Genomic DNA, 6405 nt, shown 5'->3' on the forward strand with positions numbered 1-6405 from the left:
ACAACTCTGTGATTGATCTATTTAATCTCGTTATATCTTAGCTTCTTCTTTGTCAAAATTGGTAAATCTTGATATATCTCCCGTTTAACACCTATTTTGAATTCAAGATTTATCTTCGTCGTTCAACATGATAATTCAAATTTTGTTTGAATTAGAATAATCTGAATTAAAGATTTAACAATAGAAGTAAAACAGAAAAAAAAGAAAATCGAATTCATTTCAAATTCGAATTATTCGAAATTCGAACCGAATATCAAATTCGAATTCAGTTCGGTTTTATTAGAATTGATTCGAATTCGGTTCAGTTTTCGAATTGGTTAAAAAAATAATAATTCAAAGAAACCGAACTGAAAAACTCGAATAATCTGAAAACCGAACCGATGAACACCCTATGCTGGACACACTTTTTAGAAAAGTGATTTTTTTTAAAGATAAATAAAATTACACCATTTATTTTCTTCCTCAATGTTTATTTATTTATTTTAATTTATGTTTTGAAGTATTAAAATTTTCTCTATTTCACTCCAAAAATTATACTCTTAAATTTTTTATAATATTTTAACTAAGTTTTAATAATATATAATTATATTTATAGAGTTTTAAACAAAAACCCACTACAAAGTTATAATAATTATAACATAAAAAACACTTAATTTTATTTAGACTTATAAACCTAGAATAATAAATCCTATTAAAAAAGTTTAGAGAGTTTTTTTAGAGACATTTTGAACTTAACAAGTTGGAAGTGATCGTCTTTGAATGATTTTTTATTTTAGTTTTAGTATGAGCAAATTAATGTGATATTTTTCTCCTTTAGAATATGGCTACTTAAAGAAGAAATGAAAACATCCTTACTTATAAAGAGTAGTGGACATAATATTAGGTCTATATTCAAAACAACTTCTTCATAATATGGCTACTTAAAGAAGAAATGAAAACATCCTTACTTATAAAGAGTAGTGGACATAATATTAGGTCAATACTCAAAACAACTTTTGCGGTGTTAATTTTTTAGACTCTAGGTTACAATATCATTTGATCGTCGTAAAGTTTCAAACCCTTCTTTTAATAATAAATAAACTCAAATTCTTGTTGACAATATTATTTCACAAAAAAATGACTAATTATCTACAGCATAAATTTATTTCAATCTCTACACTTTTATTTAACAATGTTTCATTCAATTAAAAAGAGGAGGAGATTACCCATTTACGCTTTGTTTACGATTTGTTCATTCTCGCTCATGCTGACGTCGATTCCATAAAAACCGTTTATGAAACAAGAGACGAGTGTTTGAACGAGCAAAATAACGAAGGTATGGGCTGATCATTAAAGAAAAATCTTAAACTGAAAAACAGTGTTGCGAGATTATTTGATATACGTTTGAGAAAGGTAGAGGCACATTGTTCTGACACGACCCATGGTACAAAGATCAACCGATTATTCTTAAAGAGGAATTCAGATACACTTAAATAAGAAGAGACTGTCTAAATGTCAATGTTAGAGATATTAAAGACAGACAATGGAATTCGCTATTCACCATTTAAAATATGTAAAAACAAAAATTAAAATTAAAGTAAGTATATAATTTTTGCATTATAATAACTCCACCTTGTTTACTCAAGTAAATACATTATGATGATATTACACATTCAAATAAAAGTAATGTATCTTAATAATATAATATTCAATACTAGACAAAACAATCTGAATCTCAAACGAATGGACCGACATCAAGGGGAATGACTACAGCTCCAATACTTTCAAGTGTTTCTTCGCCAACATTGTTTATCACAATTGATGGAGAGGAACGTTAGAGCTTTCTTAGGTGTCCGCAACAATGCGGATACAGTCTGGAACAATATTATCACTGACGACCGTTCTCTCATCCGAACGTGGAGGCGTATTCCCACAAAAGAGAAGAATTGGTTCATTTGTCAAAACTGAAACATCGCTTACGAGAAAGTCACCATCATCACTAATTTCATTGCACTTTAATTCTTATTTGTCATTTGTTATCAAACTTTTTTAACGTCTTTCATTTAGTTTGTTTTTATTCCGATTTCATTTGAACTCATGTAACTCATTTGTCCTTTTGTGGCTTTTAATTTAATTGACGTTACGTCGTCTTCAAAAACAAAAAATTCTGAATCCAATAAAATAAAAAATATAAATGAATAGACCAATCATGATTTATTTTAACATAAATTGTATTTTATTAGTTTCTTCTATGCAACTATCCAAAAGTCAAGAAAATAATAAATACTTTATTTAAAATTTTGGAAAATATAATTAACTTCTCACATTATATCCATTAATCCATCTCACACGATTACCCACAATTAGTAACATAAGAATCAATATATGGTTTCTATTTTAATTTTAATTGAGTTGTTTTTCTCATTTTTTTGAACATACTATTCATTTTTATTATGGTTTGTAATTAGAATTTTTAGGTTGGTTTTGACTCTCATTCTCCATAATTCTTAGTTAGTCCTTTACCTTTATTTTGGAAAGCATAAGAAACTCTTTATAAATAACCAAAAAAAATCACATTCTTCCGTAGGTTACAAGGAAGTGCTAAATTGATTAAAGAACTTGTCCAATAGTAAATTAAAATAGGCAAACAAAACACCTTTTAAATTTAGAACAATCACAATTAATCACCAATTTGAAGAAAAACTGAATATATTTACGAAATAAATTGAAAGTGCTAAAATCAAACTCTTATTAAATTAGACTTGTAAATAGATATTGGAAATGTGAAGACACTTAGCATAAAGGGATTCCTTGCGACCGTCCGTAAGCAGTTCCAAACTAACAAAGAAGTCTAACTAAGATTTAAGAATAATAGAAGCTTGAAACTTTTAAAAATGGTGAAATGCAAATGATAAGTTTTCGGCTTCGGTCTCATCTTCTAAACTCCTCTATAGGGATATATATAGGCCACTAGAAAGAGAGGTCGAGCCAATCAAAATCCTAACTGGGTTAATTTCTCAAATCTTCTTTGGGCATACGAAACTTGTAGGATAAAATTCATTCTTGGCTCTGAGTTGTCGAATGAGCTAACACATTTGAGCTCCTCATGTTGCCCAGATCTTTTAGCAACTTTGACCTCGGGTCAATTTGGTAATCAAATGATAAAGTTGTGATTTAAAAAAAAACTAATTCCTTCTTTCTAAGGTGAATTGGATGATCAAAAACCCGTGCATGCATGAGGTAATCCCACTGGTTTATGGAATAAGTCTTCATATGTCGCAAGTATGTGAGCCAATTCTTCTGGTGCTTCATGAAGACTCACAATTGAAATAATAAATAATTGACTCATACTTTCTTGTGGATTTCTTACTTGAATAAAAGCAGTTTTGTTTCCCTTTTTTAGCATCTTTGATAAGTTATCTCATTCGATGATATTGATATTCATTTGTTAACGCCATGTAGGAATCGGGTTTCACCTTTTCGATTAAAAGAGAGCGTCAGTTTCTCACAGTCCCAACAAGAAGGACCAATCGTGATAAGTCATTCGATGCCCAGGACTACATCATAACTGGACATATCCAGTACCCGTATATCATTCATATATTCTTCTTCATTCATAGTCCAGTTAAGATTCTTATAATACCCCTCACTTATTAGGTTAAAACCATCAGCCACTTTGACAAATAGAGACTGAGTAGGTAAAATAGGGTGATTAATGTTCTTAAAGATTCTGGAATTCATAAAGTTGTGGGTACTACCTGTATCTATGAGAATTATAACAGGTAGTAGTCAAATCTTACTAGAAATCCTCAAAATTTGATAGTATTAGATCTAGACAAAGCATGGATAGAAATAGAGGGTGTATCATTGGCTGGTTTGGAACTGTTAAGATCTTCGCTATATTCCGGTAAGAAATTCTCACATTCCCATGCATCATTTACTATAACCATAAACAACTTAACATTATATTTATGATTAACATCATACTTCTCATCACATGTATAGCAAAGGCCTTTTTTCCTACGATCATCAAGTATTTCTGGGTCCATCTGTTGCATATATCTTTGTTTAGCATTTAGGGTAAAAGGTGAGGTGTAATTAAGAGTTGGATGATGGGGTTTATGATTATTAGGCCAGTTGGATTTTGGGAGATTGGGAGTAGGTGAAAGGGGTGGGTGGTTGGTGTATAAATGACCACTTGTCAATAAGGTTTTATAAGTGGCTTCCTACACTTTAACTACTACCATAGCAACATTTAGGGACTCTAGTTGTAACAATATAACAACATTTGAGATCTCTCCACTTAATCCACTTATATAGCAATCTAATACATATTCCTCTTTCATATGAATAAGTTTTTGAGAAATAACTATGTACCTCATATTATATTCTTGAACAGTGTTAGTTTATTTCATATTCATCAGCCTGATGATTGGTGTATCGTAAATAGAGGGACCAAATTGTTGGAATAACGATTTCTTGAAGCTTATCCAGGTGAGAGCTACCGTAGAGTTTCTTGATTGAGGTAAGATTTGTACCACGTCCAAGAATCCTTTGATAAATGAATGGGAGCAATCTCTACCTTCGTCACGTCTACAGTTCTGTCTACACGAAAAAACCGTTCTGCTGAAATCAGCCAACCTTCCACATCCGTTCCATCGAACTTGGAGAAATCCACTTTCGTCAAGCGAGTTAGTGGAACATAAAGCCTATCCCTTGGTGGTGCATTTCTGGACGAACCTGTTGATTCCTCTGGGTTATCGGCTAGATTTCTACTTACTAATATGTGTAGTTGTTCTTCAATAGAACCTACCTTGCTTTTCATCCATTTTCGTACTTCCTCTAACGTTTGAGAAATCGAATCTACCGATGTACGCAGGGAGTCGTCCGATTGATGTCTGGTTTGACCAATGTGAGAATCGCCGGCTCTTATACCAAATGGTACAGATAAAAGATAAGTTGAGTTGAGAAAAGAAACTATTCACCTGAGAAGAGGAATGTAACCTAAGAATTTGAGAAAAGAGAGAAGAACAAGAGAGCTACTTCTCATTCATTTCATAACCTCTTGAGCAAGATATTCTTCTAGGTTATATAACAATCCTCTTAGAGAATATTATAATGACCAAAATAACAAAATAAGATAGTTCAAGGACTAAAAGACATTAATTCAACAATTAAAATAAACATATGTAAACTCTTAGTGTTTCCATGTGGACGATTTACCATTGTTAGATCAAACTTCATTCACCTCTGTATCATATATCTCCGTCTCTTTTTCCCGCCCATTTGATAGAATTTGTGATATGACTTCTCTCTTTATCTCTCACCTCAGCTCGGGTGATATGTGGTGAGAAGATAACGGCGACAAGAGATACAGAAAGTGGTAAGGTTTAAGGTTTAAGTAAAGCAGTGGTGCGCTGGCTAGTAGGTCGGGCTTCACCTCTTTACGTTTTCACGTTTTCAGATCAACAATTCTTACTTAATTATTATATTTCTGTTTTCTTATTTTAAAATTATTAATTATAATAATGACATATTTTTTTTATACGAAATTTTATGTTATTATTGATAAATAAAAATAATAAATGATTAAATTATATTGAAACTAAGCCTCATAAACTATAAAACTAAAACTTTATTATTATATTTATGTATTGTAATTTTAAAATTATTAATTATAGTAATTATATATTTTTTTATATAAATTTATTTATGTATTGATATTTTATAATTATTAATTATTGTAATTGTATATTTTTTTTATACAGAATATTATATTATTATTGTTAATTAATATTTTTGACAAAAAAATAAATTGTTAAATAAAAACTATGCACCTGCCTGTACTGTACGCGCATATGAATTGCGCTCTCAAGTGAAGCTGTATGTTTTCAGATGAAACGCGCTTTCAAGGGGAGCGTGATTAGGGATGGCAACGGGTACCTTACCCGTCAGGTAGTGAAGTATTTATCCTTGAACCCGATTTTCAAATTACTACTCGATCCCGACCCCGAACCTGACGGGTATCTCTATTTATATCCCCATCCCCGATTCATCGGGTACCCGATCCCCGATGGGTACCCTATTACCCGATATTAAATATTAAAAAATTATATTTTAATTAACTAAAATTATATATAATATGTTACTACAGAATATAATTAACCTAAAACTATTAATAAATATTATATCCTTACATAGAAAATCATCTTAAATTCATTCATACTACATAATATAAATTCATCCATACTACAAAAATACAAATAAACTTAAAAGTCATAGAACATAATTCTTAATTAAACACAAAAACTTCAAAAATCATCAAATTAGTTCTCACAAAAAACATCCTTCTTGAATACACTTCTTCAACACATTTAATTACAACCTACAAAATTAATAAAAAACAATCAACATTAACAAATACAA

The sequence above is a fragment of the Impatiens glandulifera genome, chromosome 5, assembly GCF_907164915.1.
Source record: "Impatiens glandulifera chromosome 5, dImpGla2.1, whole genome shotgun sequence".
Classification (NCBI taxonomy): domain Eukaryota; kingdom Viridiplantae; phylum Streptophyta; class Magnoliopsida; order Ericales; family Balsaminaceae; genus Impatiens; species Impatiens glandulifera.